The sequence below is a fragment of the Pantherophis guttatus genome, chromosome 5, assembly GCF_059756535.1.
Source record: "Pantherophis guttatus breed Tessera chromosome 5, ASM5975653v1, whole genome shotgun sequence".
Classification (NCBI taxonomy): Eukaryota; Metazoa; Chordata; class Lepidosauria; order Squamata; family Colubridae; genus Pantherophis; species Pantherophis guttatus.
The window spans coordinates 44782594-44797153 of NC_142067.1; the positions used below are offsets into that span (position 1 = coordinate 44782594).

Here is a 14560-nt window from a genome sequence, read left to right on the forward strand (position 1 = left end):
ACATTATTGTTACTTGTTACTGTCTTCTAAATGCACATCACCATGATTCATATATACTATTTGCATACTGTATGCATATATGTAGAATATATGTTTTCCTTCATGCTTTGAAAAAAAATCAAATGTCAAATACTATTGTAGTATATTTTAAGAAACATGAATTCATTTATTGTTATTAATATTAGGTTCATCCGCACTCTCATATACAATGTTCACCGCCCTGAATCCTTCAGGAGAAGGGCGGTATAGAAATTTAATAAAATAAATAAATAAATAAATAAATAAATAAATAAATAAATAAATAAATAAAAAATAAGGAAGAGCTCATTATGACTATCTCACATAATCCCTTATACCAGGGGTTCAAACTCAAGGCCCAAGGGCCAGAGCCAGCCCACGGGGTGCTTAGATCTGGCCCGCTGGGCCACCCTGGAAACAGCAAAGAACCAGCCCATGACCTCTGCCAGTGAAAATGGAGCTCGCAAGGGCCATGGGCAGCCCTCCTGAGCTCCGTTTTCGCTGGCAGAGTGTGGCAGGACCCCATTTTTGCTGGCAGAGAGCTTGGGCCACCACAGGTGACCCCGACACAAGTAACATTGAGCTGGCCACACCCACCCCAGCCCCCTGAAGTCAAACATAACCCTGATGTGGCCCTCAATGAAATCGAGTTTGACACCCCTGCCCTATACTATAGCAATGTCCACAAGAACTATCTGTAGCCACCATACTCACAGGAAATATACTTGTGTATATCTCACATTCCAAAATTAAAGACTCTCATGAAACACACCCATTTCCCCTCCCAAACCCTGATTGTATCAAAAATATTTATATGTTATATAATGCATGCTTTATAAGTATTTATAGCATGCTTAGTAATGCATGCATGTATACCAAAAAATGTATTTAATCATCCTTGCATCTAATTATGGATCTTCAATTTTATAAACATAATGAGCTTGGAAAAACAGCCGTCTATAATATAATCTTTAATATGAATTAGAAATGCAAATAATGTCACAATGAAGCGTTAGCTTTTAAAGTGCTAAACATCATCAAGAGAATAAGAAGGAACATTAAGTTTCTACTTCATTATTTTATTAAGTTTTACTGGAACCTCATTCATTTTCAGAACAATGAATCTGGTCAATACTGTAGTTCTTTTACTACATACAGTCTTTACTTTTTGAAAAGTGCCTCACACCAATGAAGACATGCCAGACCATATTTTTAATAGCCAAATAAAAGTCTTATATGCTGTTTACTGGTATTTCATGTGATTATGTGACATTCAATCAGTGTTGACTCTTAGGAATATGTAGATAGATTTTTATCCATGACAATCTATCTCTAATCTTGTCCCTTGATCTTTCAGATGTTGCACCCATTGCTATAGTAACAGCCCATCCATCTTGCTACTGGATACTCTGCTCTTTCTTTATATCTTTTCCTGCATTAAGAGTTTTCCATCGCTTCAACTGTTCAATACTTGCACAATTCCAATCTTGTTATTTCATGGACAGTCTGAATTATTCACTAAAATATAATCCTTTGGTAATTATTATGTTTCTTAACCATTCTGCTCATTGCAATTCTAAGTATCATGTCAGCATAAACTTCCAGCAATCACATAGATGGGATTTTTTTTGATGATCTAGCCCTAACTTGGTTCTTCAGGTCTTCAGAAATGCACCTACTGAGGCTGTAATTGAGTTCATTCACCTTGCTACAGGTCATCTGCCTGTTCTCTTTCCTTCTATTTTCCCCAGGATTGTAAAGTTAAGACTTCTAATTCTTTGCATGATGTGTCCAAATTATGTTAACTCGAAACTAGTTATTTATCACTCAAGTAAGAACTCTGGATTTGTTCAATGATATATTTCTTTGCTTTTGCAATTGTTCATGGTTTTCTCAGGCGTTCTCTTCAACATCAAAGTGTCAATACTCTTTCTATCTTGTTTCTTCAAAGCTGAACTTTTGACTTCCATTGAGTATCATAGTGAAAGCTGCTTCCTGTGCAAATGTGATCTTTATGGATATCTGAATACTTTTTTCAAGTGCTAGTCTGTGGCATATTTCTTGACTGCTGGCTCCTGTACTGCTCATAATGAATCCTAAAATGCAGAAGCTATCCACCATTTTCATATTTGCCATGTTAGTTCTACGTTATTGTATTTTTATCATTAGTTTGGTCTTCTTTATATTTAATCAGTCCCTTTTTTTAAACTATGCTCCTTAACTTTCATTATTAGACTTTGCAGATCTTTTGCATTTTTAGCTATCCAACTGGACTCGGGCTATTTTCACCAGTTCTGTCTGGACTGTAGCTTCCTGTCCTATGTACAGTATATTTGCAAGACAATAATGAAATATTCTGGGATTTCAACTTTCTTAGGCACATTTCACAATTTGACATGATCAATGTAACTGAAGTCCTTTTTACAATCAATGAATCACATATTGACTTTTTGTATATTCTTTGGCTTTCTGAATTATCCAGTATCTCAGCAATGTTTTGTGCTCCTCAGCCTTTTCTTAAAGCCAGCTTGAACATCTGGCTTTTCATATAGGACTGCATTCTTTTCATATAGGACTGCATTCTTCATTGACTAGGCAGCCCACAATAAATAAATAAAAAACCAGAAATTAAACTTAAAATATCAATATTACATAAAATAAACAAAATATACAAAAAGAGACATAAGCACTCGTAGCCAATCAAATTGAGTGGAAACTGGAAGTTTTTAACAGTCTCCCAAAATATGAGAAGGAAATGGATCCCTTTTGAGGCCTCTGAAGCAAGCATGTTCTACAATAAGAAACTGAGAAGGCACATTACCTTTCCTCCTGACAGAAGACTCTTAGCAGGCCACCTTAAAATGTTGAAGGAATGCATGCAATTTATTTTGGGCAGGTGGAACCTGATTTAAACTGGGATTGTATTTCATTTCTGTCTCCTTAAAAAAAATGGAATTATCTAATTGAATTGGACAGTTACTATTATATGTTTTTAAGACATGGTTTTTAAATACATTTAGGTATATTTAGGCTTTTATGTGATATATTTTCCACATATTTTTTCACAAAAATATATTCAATGCTATTTAGAAGTACCTAAAACGTGTACTTTTAGGTATACTGCTAATGAATTAAACATTTTTTTCCAAGTTGAAAAGCTGTATTTGTTAGTTCTTAGGAAAATGAATAGAATAATTGGCACAGTTAATGCTGTATGTCATACCTTGTCCATGATCCTTTGCAAAATGCAAAGCCTTGCCCTTGAAACCAGTATAGCAGCAGCTCTTAGAAATGCTGCCTTGGCAGCTTTTCTACTTCATTTCTGACAGTTGATGAAAGCTATGCTATTGTGAGCAATACTGATGATAAGCCTACTTGCACTTTCTGACCTCTTTACACATATACAACTGGTTTTAAGGTTTGGCTGTCAGGTAGAAGCTGTTTCTCTAACAAGGAGCCAGAAGTCAATTTAACCCAATCAGCTGCTCCTTTTTTTTTAACCACATCATAAAATTGCAATGGTGCAAGCCAACTATGATTGTTTCAATGACTGTTTTTGATTTGTTAGGGTTTTCTTCAGCCGCATGCTTAAAAGGAAGTACATTTGAGAGTTTCAAGCAGATATATCTGGGGTTAGCTTGCCAACAACTATCTTTCAAAATCTGTCTGCTAGACACAGAAGCATTTCTCACAAACTTCCTTTTTTTAAGTGTCCTAACCATTTTCTTCCAATTCAGCAGAATAACCCCTGTGGCAGTTGGGAAAGGAAAGGTGTCTACAGAATGTGGGTTTTCTTTAGTCAAACACCAACCACACTACTGTCACAGCGGGGGTAAAAAATCAATTCTTCAAGGGTAGTCCTCCCACCCCGTTTTCCTCCAAGCTGCTTGAAAATTGCTGCTTTGTAGTTTGCTTGAGATGGAGCAGTAGGACCCAGGGGCCCACCCCAGCTACCAATAGAAGCTCTTACTTGGATCTATTTGTATGCAGTGCCTTCTGCTCTGCGCATTAATGGTAATACAGATAACGGGTCTGAAAGAATTCACTACCAAAGGAAGATTTTATTTTACGGGAGTCCTCATATGGGGAAGAAATTCCTTTTCATCCCTTTTTTATACTGAAAGCATTTTTAAATAGGTTTTTTTTTTCTCCTGCTTGAACTCAGAAGGGCTTTCACAGTCTAAAGGAAAGTTGCAAAGACCGAATCATGGAGCTACTAGTTTTCTGACATCCTTATCTTGAAGAGGGTAAGTTTTCTCCTTTTTGCCTACAAGTGTCAGATTTGCTTTCCTTTTTATATAAAATGGGATGGGTGAGTTAATATATTACTGTTTGGGCATTATTTGGATTCGAGATAAGCTGAGGGGAGACAAAGTCACAGCAAACAACTACATGTGATTAAGAGAGGAAACCCTAATGTAAATCCAACAAGTTTATTTGCAGATCCCTCGAGATTGCTTCTCCTTTAGGCTGCAACAACTGCTAGGTTAAGCAGGAAAACCAACTAGAGCGTGGGATTCAGAGGCGCTCTTTAAAAAGAGCAACTTTCACCTTGTGCGGGATAGCTAATTGAGCAAAGGGGAGACTGGACTATGCTTTTGAGCTGATATATAAGACAGGGAGAATGATAGAAAGCAAGTTTACATAGCCGTAATTTTTTTTTTTTTTTTTTTGGTATGGTTTTCAGGCAGGCAGGGATTTCTTCTATGTATGTGTGGGGTGGACAGGGGGAAAATACTGTCTCCTTCCTAAATGTGGATGGCAAGGTACTTTATAAATACAGACAGGTTTGTTTCAATGCGTGGTACATCCTTACCTTTCCATGACTCTCTCCCTTCCCCTCCTCCCCACCCCCCGCTTTCCATGAGAGAAAGGGATACTATTGAATAGGTAGCCTGGGAATTAAACCAAGTATTCCCTTCATACTAAAGGCACCCACCTTCTCGTACCTTCCTGCACCGTCTCCCTGGCTTCTGCATACTGCAGGTGGGAGAAGGCGTGCAGCGCATACGTTATTTCCAAAAAGATTCGCGGCGGCTACCGTTTCTAGGGGCGGGGGACATCAGTCGCCTTTCCAAAGGGCAGGCAGTTACAGGGCGTAGTACAGCCGAGCGAGGTTCGACGCTGCTGCTGCTTCTCCGCCTAACACAATGGAAAGAGCCCCCTGCGGGCTGGCGCTTGGCTAGAGCGCAGCGCGTGTGCGCGGACTAACTGTTCTGCAGCAGTCCGCGCAGCGACCATTGACCAGCTCCTGGCCACCCAACCCCGCCCCGCGTTGGCCGTAACTCCCGAGCCTGGGAATGCCGCGAAGTCACACTTTGGGGGCAGGAAAGGGGAAGCGGAGCAAAAGAAACGTCCCGGGAAGTCGGCGGGATACCACAACTGCCACATTCCTTCCCGCCTCCACAAACCTGGTGAGGAGAGAAAGACCCTTGACCCGCCTTTTTTTTTAATTCTTTTTTTTTAACCTGCCCCCTTTACCTATTTAATATTAATCCTCCCCCCAAACTGTCAAGTTTGTTTTGCCCGTTTCTGGAGCAAAAGGGGTGCAGTCGAAATTGGCGAAACTTCTCTCCTTAAGGACGCTTTTTTTTTTTTTTTTTGCCAACGAGCCCATCGTGCGCGGTGGGGCTGCCTCCTGAAGCCCTTAAGCGCTCTTTACAGGGCTGCACCTTACAGCTCGTTAACCCGGAGGAAGCCCCGCTGGACGTTAACCGTATGTAGAGCTCCTGCAGGTTGGAGCAGGGTCTCTTTAAAAGGAGATGCCACAAGTTAATGTAATCTACCCAAGGCGACCCACATGCTAACTGCAGGGACATTACAGTGTTGTTTTTTTGACCACAGGGTAAAAGTGGTTTGCTCTTGCCTTCTTCCAGGATCGTTTCTCCCTTGTTTAGTTTGCAGTTTGGGGATTACTTGGTGGTCACCTTTCCAAAGCCTAGGCAGCTCAGTTCAGCAGCTCAGCCATAGTCCCTAAATGTTGCTTTAAAATTAACAAGGGTTAGCAGGAGCCAGAAATTGATTCTGGAAAGTCTGTGTGTGACATGTGAAATGTTGATGAACAAAAAGGCTATCGATGTATGCACAATATCCTTGTTTCTTAACATAACCACTGCTTCAAAGGACACCATCCACCCTGCTTTGTCTCTGGAAAATTTATGCTTGGTTCCTCTGTATGTGACCATCACCTACGTATGCATGCATATCAGTGTGCTGTTTTGAGGCAGAACAATAACCCATCAACAAGCAAGGGAAGGTGCATAATTCTCAACTGGGGCAAATGAGGGAGAAAATATGCCACTCTTCAACACATTTCTGATATTTAAACCCCACTTGCATTAATGTCTTTCATGACTCCTCACCTAATTCTAGGAATGCTTCAAGCCATTTTCTCATGGCAATCTATGTGTAAGTCAAAAATTGGCACGTTTTTCACATACAGCAGTCTTTTCTTATACAGCATTTTCTTTTGAATAATAGAATTTCAACTGGCCAACAGCTATCTTATATATCAAGATCTTTTAATGGAGAGGTCAGAGTGCAATTTTGGGGTGTATACATGTACAGCTTTATACATCTTAATTTGGTAATAAATCATAAGTTAAAATACGTAGGAAAACAGCTTACCCTCATTTCCTCAGTACTATTATTTAAATATGGGATACTCTTCCTGCAGGTTTTGCATATAGTCTGATGCTCTATTTTACAAAAATGCTATGAAGAAAAAAAGTTTGCAAGGCAAATATTGGGATTCTTATTGTGTTGCTTGATAATCTAGTTTGATTTATTTTTTAAAGAATTGTATATCTAGGCAAAACAGCATCTGTCCACTGCTGAATTTGTGAAGAGAAGAATATTTTAAAGTGGTACCATGTGTTTTTTGGATGGGTTGGACTTTGTGAAATATATTATGTGATAATTTTATTAATAGTTTGGGACTCTATGTGAAACCATCCTGAAGATAGCCCATTAAATCAATTTTTTAAAAGTTTGTGTTTAAAATGTAAAATTTTGTCCACAGTCAGGTGTAACTGGTTTATTAAACCGTGATTAGAATGATAATTTGATATTCAAATCACATTTTCTTTTTTCATGTCCTTTCTTGTAATAGTCTTATGTATATGGGGTATTAATAGAAAAGTTACTACTTAGTTTATTAGTAATAATTTATAGCTGCAATAAACATTTACTAAAAAGTAAAAAGATAGTTCATGGAGATTTATTGTTAAGCAAGTAAGGCAACCAGTGAATTATTGATTTTTTTAAAAAAAGAAACTTACAACAAGTACTGCTGAGATTAGGGACTGACAGGTCAGATCAACTGGCTTTTTATTGCTGAGAATTGTGGCTTCAGTCTGAACATGGAAAATAGGTAGTAAATGCAGGGTGGTCATCTGACCAGATAACAAGTGAAGTTCTTCAGAATAAATATACACACTAAATGTGCATGGATCACATTTCTGAGGAAGCAGAAATGTAAGATAATTGGCATCCACACTTGCCTTTGAACTACACTAAGTGATCAAATCACTTAGTGATTTAAAAATTAATGCAGCAGTATTTTTATGCAATTACAAAATGGTGTTATGGAAAAAAAACTTCGAAGGTGAATATTGTTTGGATCAGATTGTTTCAGATTGTTTATCATAATCACAAAACGGACTTCTCATGTTCCTCAGGCTTTCTGAGACAAATTAAGTGTATCACTTCTCTCAGTGGCTAATAATAAATTAAAACCATAGCAATTAAACCCACAAATTTAGGAAAAAATAGACATCATGATGACATTAGTACAATGCAGCTGAGGTCCTCAAAAAGACTTTCATCTTAAAGTCACAAAGCCAGGGTCACTTAATGTCTCAGTCCAATGCTTAATAGAATATACATATCTTTAAAGCTTTTTAAGAATGCCGATGGGGTTAGGACCATCTAATCTCTTGGGAAATGAGGGCAGACCCTGCAATAAAGAACACATTTATTTTGGGTTCTATAAGGGATTTAGAGCATGCCTACAGTTCTGGTGGTGGAAGCAGAGCTTATCAGGAACAGGCAATCCAGCAAATAACTCAGCCCTATTCATGAAGGCCTTTATAGATGGCAACCATTATCCTGAATCTGGAATAGCACCGACAGCCAGTGCAGCTTGCAAAATGCTATGCAGGCATGCTATAGAACACCAAAAACCACCTATGGCACTGCATTCTGAACCAATTGCAGCTTCAACATATTGTTCAAGTGCAACTCTATGTAGAACATATTGCAGTAGTCCAACTGGGAGTAAGGCAACAGAGCTCCAAATTTCACACAAACCTTTTATGGGAACTCGTAATCCCATTTGTTGATAAACATGAAAAAACTCCAGACCTGGCACATCTCAGAACTCATTTATTTATTTATTTATTGGTTTGATTTATATGCCGCCCTTCTCCAGAGACTCAGGGCGGCTTACAATGCATAACCACTTACGCAGCATATTCTTCCTTCCAGGCCCTCCTTACCATCCCCTCTCATACACTGGGAGAGAACTTGGAAGCATAACTTGATTGGCATAGGTCAGAGATATCAACAATATACTACATACATCACATTCTATCAAATGATCTGGATCAGTGGCTTTATGTAAATGTTGAAAAGTAATGAAGAGAAAGGAACACTCTTCCCCTGATTGGAGTTAATCTCAAAGAGAAGAACTATCACAAAACAGTGTCCCCCCTTTAGCCCCTTAAACTGATGCAGAAAGATTGATAGGAATTGAAAACTGCTGAGATATCAAGGAGGACTAGGCTAGATACATTACTCCTAGATATCATTGATTGGTGCCATTAATATTGTCTCAATACTGCAACTAGTCTTGAAACCTGGTGAAAACAAAATAGTCTGTTTCCTCCTAAATCCGTGATGGCATACCTATGGCACGTGTGCCACAGGTGGCACGCGGAGCCATATTAGTGGGCACGCCAGCTCAGCTCTGGGGTGCATGCGCGTGCCGGCCAACTGATTTTCAGGCCTTCTGGGCCCACCAGAACTAGGGAAACAGGCTGTTTCCTGCCTCTGGAGGGCCTGGGGTGGGGGGGGAAGGCCCGTTTTTCTTTCTTACCTGGCTCCAGTTCCTCTCTGTGTATCTGGGAAGGGCGAAAACAGCCTTTCCCACTCCCTTGGAGGCCCTACGGAGGCTGAAAGGGCCCATTTCCCGATTCCTGGTGGGACAGGAAGTGATGTTTTTTCCTGTCCCCAGCCTCCAGAGACTCCTAGAGAGGCTTCTAGAGACTCCTAGAGAGACTCCTAGAGACTCCTAGAGAGGTTCTGGAGGCTGAGGACAGCAAAAAATGTCACTTCCTGTCCCACCGAGAGTTGGGAAATGGGCCCTTTCAGCCTCCGTAGGGCCTCCAAGGGACTGGGAAAGGCTGTTTTCTCCCTTCCCAGATACACAGAGAGGAACTGGAACCAGGTAAGAAAGAAAAATGGGCCTACCAGGCCATCATGTGCCAGGAGCGGGGGGGGGGTTGTGCACGCATACGCGTGGGCACGTGCGTGCGCAGCCCTCCCCCACCCCCCGTCTCCTGGCACGCGATTAGCCATCACTGTCCTAAATCTTCTGGTGCTGCAAACTGAGAAGACTTCTCAACAAGATTGCCTAAAAGGGGAGGTTGGAAGATAATGTTGATCTAATAATGGCTTCTTGAGGAAAGGATGGACTACCACCTATTCGGAACTGGTTGAACTACTGGGAAAATCCATTCCTCTCCCAAAGAAACATTCACCACTGCATGGATCCAGTTGCAGATCTTCCAGAAAGCCTTAAGCAATTAAGAAGAACAAGTATCTAAAACACAAATGGACATAAGAGGTAGAACTGAGTATGAACTTTTTATGGTATTATATTCCAAAGAATCAGATGATTTCTTACCTGGTTTTGTGCACATTTTGAAAGATATGGAGAACAAGAGGACCATCTTTCAAAACCTATTTTTAACTCTGGTTTTCAAAAAATAAAAGCACCATAGTACAGGTAGTCCTCGAGTTACAACAGTTCAAAGTTACAACCACACTGAAAAAAGTGACTTATGACTGTTTTTCAGTTATGACTTTTCCAGCATCCCCATGATCACATGGCTTGGCAACTGGTCAATATTTATGATCGTCGTCGTATTCCAGGATCATGTGATCACTTTTTGTGACCTCCTGACAAGCAAAGTCAATGGGGAAGCCAGATTCACATAACTGGGTTACTAACATCAACTTCAGTGATTCACTTAATAACTGAGGCAAGAAAGGTCGTAAAATGGGGCAAAATTCACTTAACAAATGTCTTAGTTAAAAAAAATTGGGGTCAATTGTGATCGTAGCACTACCTGTATTACCATGCCTACCATGCCCTTCATTTCACCAGAGATTTACAGCTTATAGCACTAAAATTATTTGCAGCTAAAGTTCCACCCAGTAACTTACGATATCCAATTGGGGATATATAACATGGCCCTTTCAATTTTTGTTATATTGATTGTCTGATTATCCATGCTTACCACATCAATCCCCAATAAATTATCAAAACCTTTTCCATAGTTTTATAGCAAATTGTTCAAAAGTTAAAAAAAAGACACTATCCATTCAGTGTCTACTCCTGACATAATTATTTATCTGCTTTCCTTCTTAATTAAAATTTAAAATTGTTGGAAATAAATCTAAGTAATCACTATAATCTAGTGCTGTTAGGAGTTGAGATATCACCAACCATTGCATCATCCTATCTCAAATTAAAACATTTGACATTTGAAGATGTTCAGTAGAGAGCTGACAGATACAACATACAGTATAACATCTTTATCTAATCTGAGTATCTTCCAAATGGGCAGTTTCAGAATTTTCAGCATGCTGGGCCATGCTGGCTTTCAAAGGCCCCAGAAAGTTTCTTCACAATATCTGGGAACACATACAAAGAATCTCCCTTGGAATAATTAAAGCAGTTGTTCTTTTTTTCTGTTTCATTTCCAAATGAAACATCTGTGCATGTAGAGATGGCTAAGGTCAGTGAATTATAAAGAAAACATGTGGAATATGTCTTATAGAATTCTTTTGCGCCATTTTACCAGCAATACCAGAAGGAAGCATCTGTAGTTTCTTCTATGTAATGAAGTAATATATGTGAATACAAGCATTTTCTCTAATTTGGGTATTTGCATATGTGTTGCCTTCATGTCTTTGAGGATCTAATTATAGTGAATCCATGGGTTTTCAGTTGTGTGTATAGTTTAGTCTGACATTGTGAGTATATCATTTGTGTTTCTTCGTGTGTTTTCATGTACATTGTTTCTGCTCTCTTATTATGTATCTGTTGGTTTTGCCTATATGTGTACAGTTGAAAACAGGCCAAGCTATATACAGTCCATTTGGAATGACCACAATGGACGATAGAAGAGCTTAGAATATAGCAGTTGACATCACTCTAAGTCTCTAGCCATTTGCTGTTTGCAGGAAAAATAGATTTTCCCCTCCCTCCATAGTTCCCTGCCTTATGAAAGCAATCCTTTTCAAAATGGATCTTTCCTTGGCCATTTCTATCCACACCATATCTGGACCAAATCTGTTATTCTGTAGAGTTACCCTACCTGACAGGCTGGCAAAACTCCTTGAGTTACACGTAATTTGTTTTCCACTGTTCATTTGGATTGGCAAGAATAAAAAGACATGACTGCTTTAATGGTTCAAAGTGTGTGGTTTGTCTATACTTCTTCATATTGTGAAGCATCTCTTTTGAAATATTGGCACAGGCTCTTGGGAAGGGAAAACAGATATTTTTCTAGTGAGCACAAAGACAGTAAAACAACAGTTGCATAGGAGTATTGAATCAAAGTTTGAATACAATTGTCCGTTAAATATATTTCTTATTTCCAGCAGAACTAATTAGAGGTGCACATTGCTGATCAATATGACTTTCACAACTAATGTAAAGGAAGAACTTATGTAAATTAGTAATTAGATAGTCTATCACAACCTTTTCTTGTGGTTTCCAGAAAGCTTTTCAATGTAGAAAATATCACAAAATAAGTAAAAGGCAATAAGCAGCAAACAAAATAGCAAACTATAAAATAGAGAGGTTCTTATAATCTACATGCATACCCATTCATACTTCACACATTTATCCCAGTTTAAACACACAATCTGTCTTCATCTTCTACAGGTGAGCCATTGCTTTAACAACCCTAACTGGAATTTTCGATGCTAAGCAATGCAATCATTAGATGAAATATCACATGACCACACCACTTAATAATGGCACTTTCTGTAGTCCTATGACAATTAGGTGAGGACTTCAAGCTTCTCCAGCCCTGATGTATTTGGTTCTGCTATAATTCCCTACCCACCTATATCACCCCATCACCCTGTTGGCCACCCTGTACTCTGCCTCCCCTGTTGCCTGCTGCCCTGAATTCTATTGTTCCCGCTGCCCCTGCTACTCCACTCTGCACTGTACTTCACCATCCCTGTTGCCCTATATTCTGTTCCTGACACCCAGCTTGTCAGGGTTCCAAGTAACACCCACAACCAATGGAGACCAATGAAGACTCCAAGACTCCAAGGACAGCAGTTCCTCAAAGTTCCATTTTAGAGATGTCATATTGGCATATCTGGGAAAACCGGAATCTGAAAGTTTCTGGGTTTTCCCTATCCAAAGGAGAGGTGAAGTCCCTTCCCCTGCACCCACATGTCCATCACATGGTCCAATCAATCCACTATCCCAACTGGAGATGCCTCCCAGTCACACCACTCCAGGTGCAGGCTGAACATCCTTGATTCTCAGAGAAAAGAACTTTATTATGGCTAAATACTTATACCAACTCCATGCAAACCCCCCTCCCAGTTTCCCACTAGAAAAGAGTAGCAGCCCTGAAGATCCAAAAGAAAAGATGGCCTCCAGGGCTGACACTGCTATCACCCCCATCTAACCTTCTCTGTCTTCATCAGCAGTTGCAGGAAGACAGAATGAAGGTCAACTGAAAATAACAATGAGGCTAGGATTTATTTATTCGTTTATTTATTATTTATTAGTCGCATTTCTATTCCGCCCAACTCCCTAGGGACTCTGGGCAGCTTATAGCAAAAAACAATGTGAACAATATCCCGTAAAATTTTTAAAAAAGAAAACATTAAAAACCCATACACTCCATTCCATGGCCGGGTTTCGCAAGATCGCCATAGCAAGATCAACGGCCCCAGGCCTGCCGGAAAAGCCAGGTCTTCACCGCTTTCCGGAAGGCCAATAGGGTGGGGGCGGTCCGGACCTCAGGAAGTAATTGGTTCCAGAGAGCCAGGGCAGCCACAGAGAAGGCCCTCCCCCGCGGGCCCGCCAACCGACATTGTTTAGCTGATGGGACCCGGAGGAGACCAACTCTGTGGGATCTTACCGGTCGCTGGGAGCTATGTGGTAGAAGATAACCTGGCCCTGAGCCATGTAGGGCTTTAAAGGTAATAACCAACACCTTGAATTGGATCCGGAGGCCGATAAGGAGCCAGTACAGCTCATGGAGAATTGGTGTAATGTGGGTGTATCTAGGTGCACCCACAATAGCTCGCGCGGCTGCATTCTGGACCAACTGTAGTCTCCGAACACTTTTCAAGGGTAACCCCATGTAGAGCACGTTGCAATAATCCAACCATGAAGTGACAAGGGCATGAGTGACTGTGAGGAGAGCCTCCTGATCCAAGTAGGGTCGCAATTGGTGCACCAGGCGAACCTGTGCAAAGGTCCCCCTAGCCACAGCTGTCAGATGTTGTTCCAATCTTAGCTGTGAGTCTAGGAGGACACCCAGATTGCGAGCCCGTTCTGAGGTGGACAATTTCTCCCCCCTCCCCCCAGGACCAAGGATGGACAATCAACATAGTCTTTAGGAGGTAGTACCCACAGCCATTCGGTTTTGCCTGGGTTAAGTCTGAGCCTATTGACTCCCATCTAGGCCCTCACAGCCTCCAGGCACCGGCACATCACATCCACTGCCTCACTGAATTGATGGGGGGGTGGAGATATACAGCTGGGCATCATCAGCATATTGCTAATATCCCACCCCGTGTCATCGGATAATTTCACCCAGCGTTTTCATGTAGATGTTAAATAGGGGAGAGAGGACCGAGCCCTGAGGCACCCCGCAAATGAGGGGCCTAGGGGTTGACCTCTGTCCTCCTACCAACACCAACTGTGACTGACCAGAGAGATAGGAGGAGAACCACTGCAACACGGTGCCTCCCACTCCCAACTCCCTTAGTCGTCCCAGAAGGATATCATGGTCAATGGTATCAGCTGCTGAGAGGTCAAGTAGCACCAAGATAGAGGAATGACCCCCATCTCAGGCTTGCCAGAAATCATCCATCAGCGTGACCAAGGCAGTTTCCGTGCTGTAGCCAGGCCTGAAGCCAGACTGAAAAGGGTCCAGATAATCCATTTTATCCAATGACCGCAGGAGCTGAAATGCCACCACTTTCTCAACAACCTTTCCCACAAAGAGTAGGTTGGAGACTGGCCAAAAGTTCTTTAATTTTGCTGGATCCA

General features: G+C 40.8%; 1 protein-coding gene across 6 annotated transcripts in view; it reads left to right on the forward strand.

Annotated features, from left to right (window-relative positions):
* Positions 1 to 4006: 4006 nt before the first annotated feature.
* ROBO1 (roundabout guidance receptor 1) overlaps positions 4007 to 14560 on the forward strand; it is a 532491-nt gene continuing 521937 nt past the window's right edge. For 3 of the 6 annotated variants that reach the window (XM_087895011.1, XM_087895010.1, XM_087895013.1), the window contains exon 1: positions 4149 to 4265. The gene's annotated coding sequence lies outside the window, so the exon portion shown is untranslated. Of the gene's footprint in view, positions 4266 to 5231; positions 5433 to 14560 lie in introns of those variants that run through there. The other 3 variants (XM_087895014.1, XM_087895012.1, XM_087895009.1) reach the window with 3 other exon arrangements.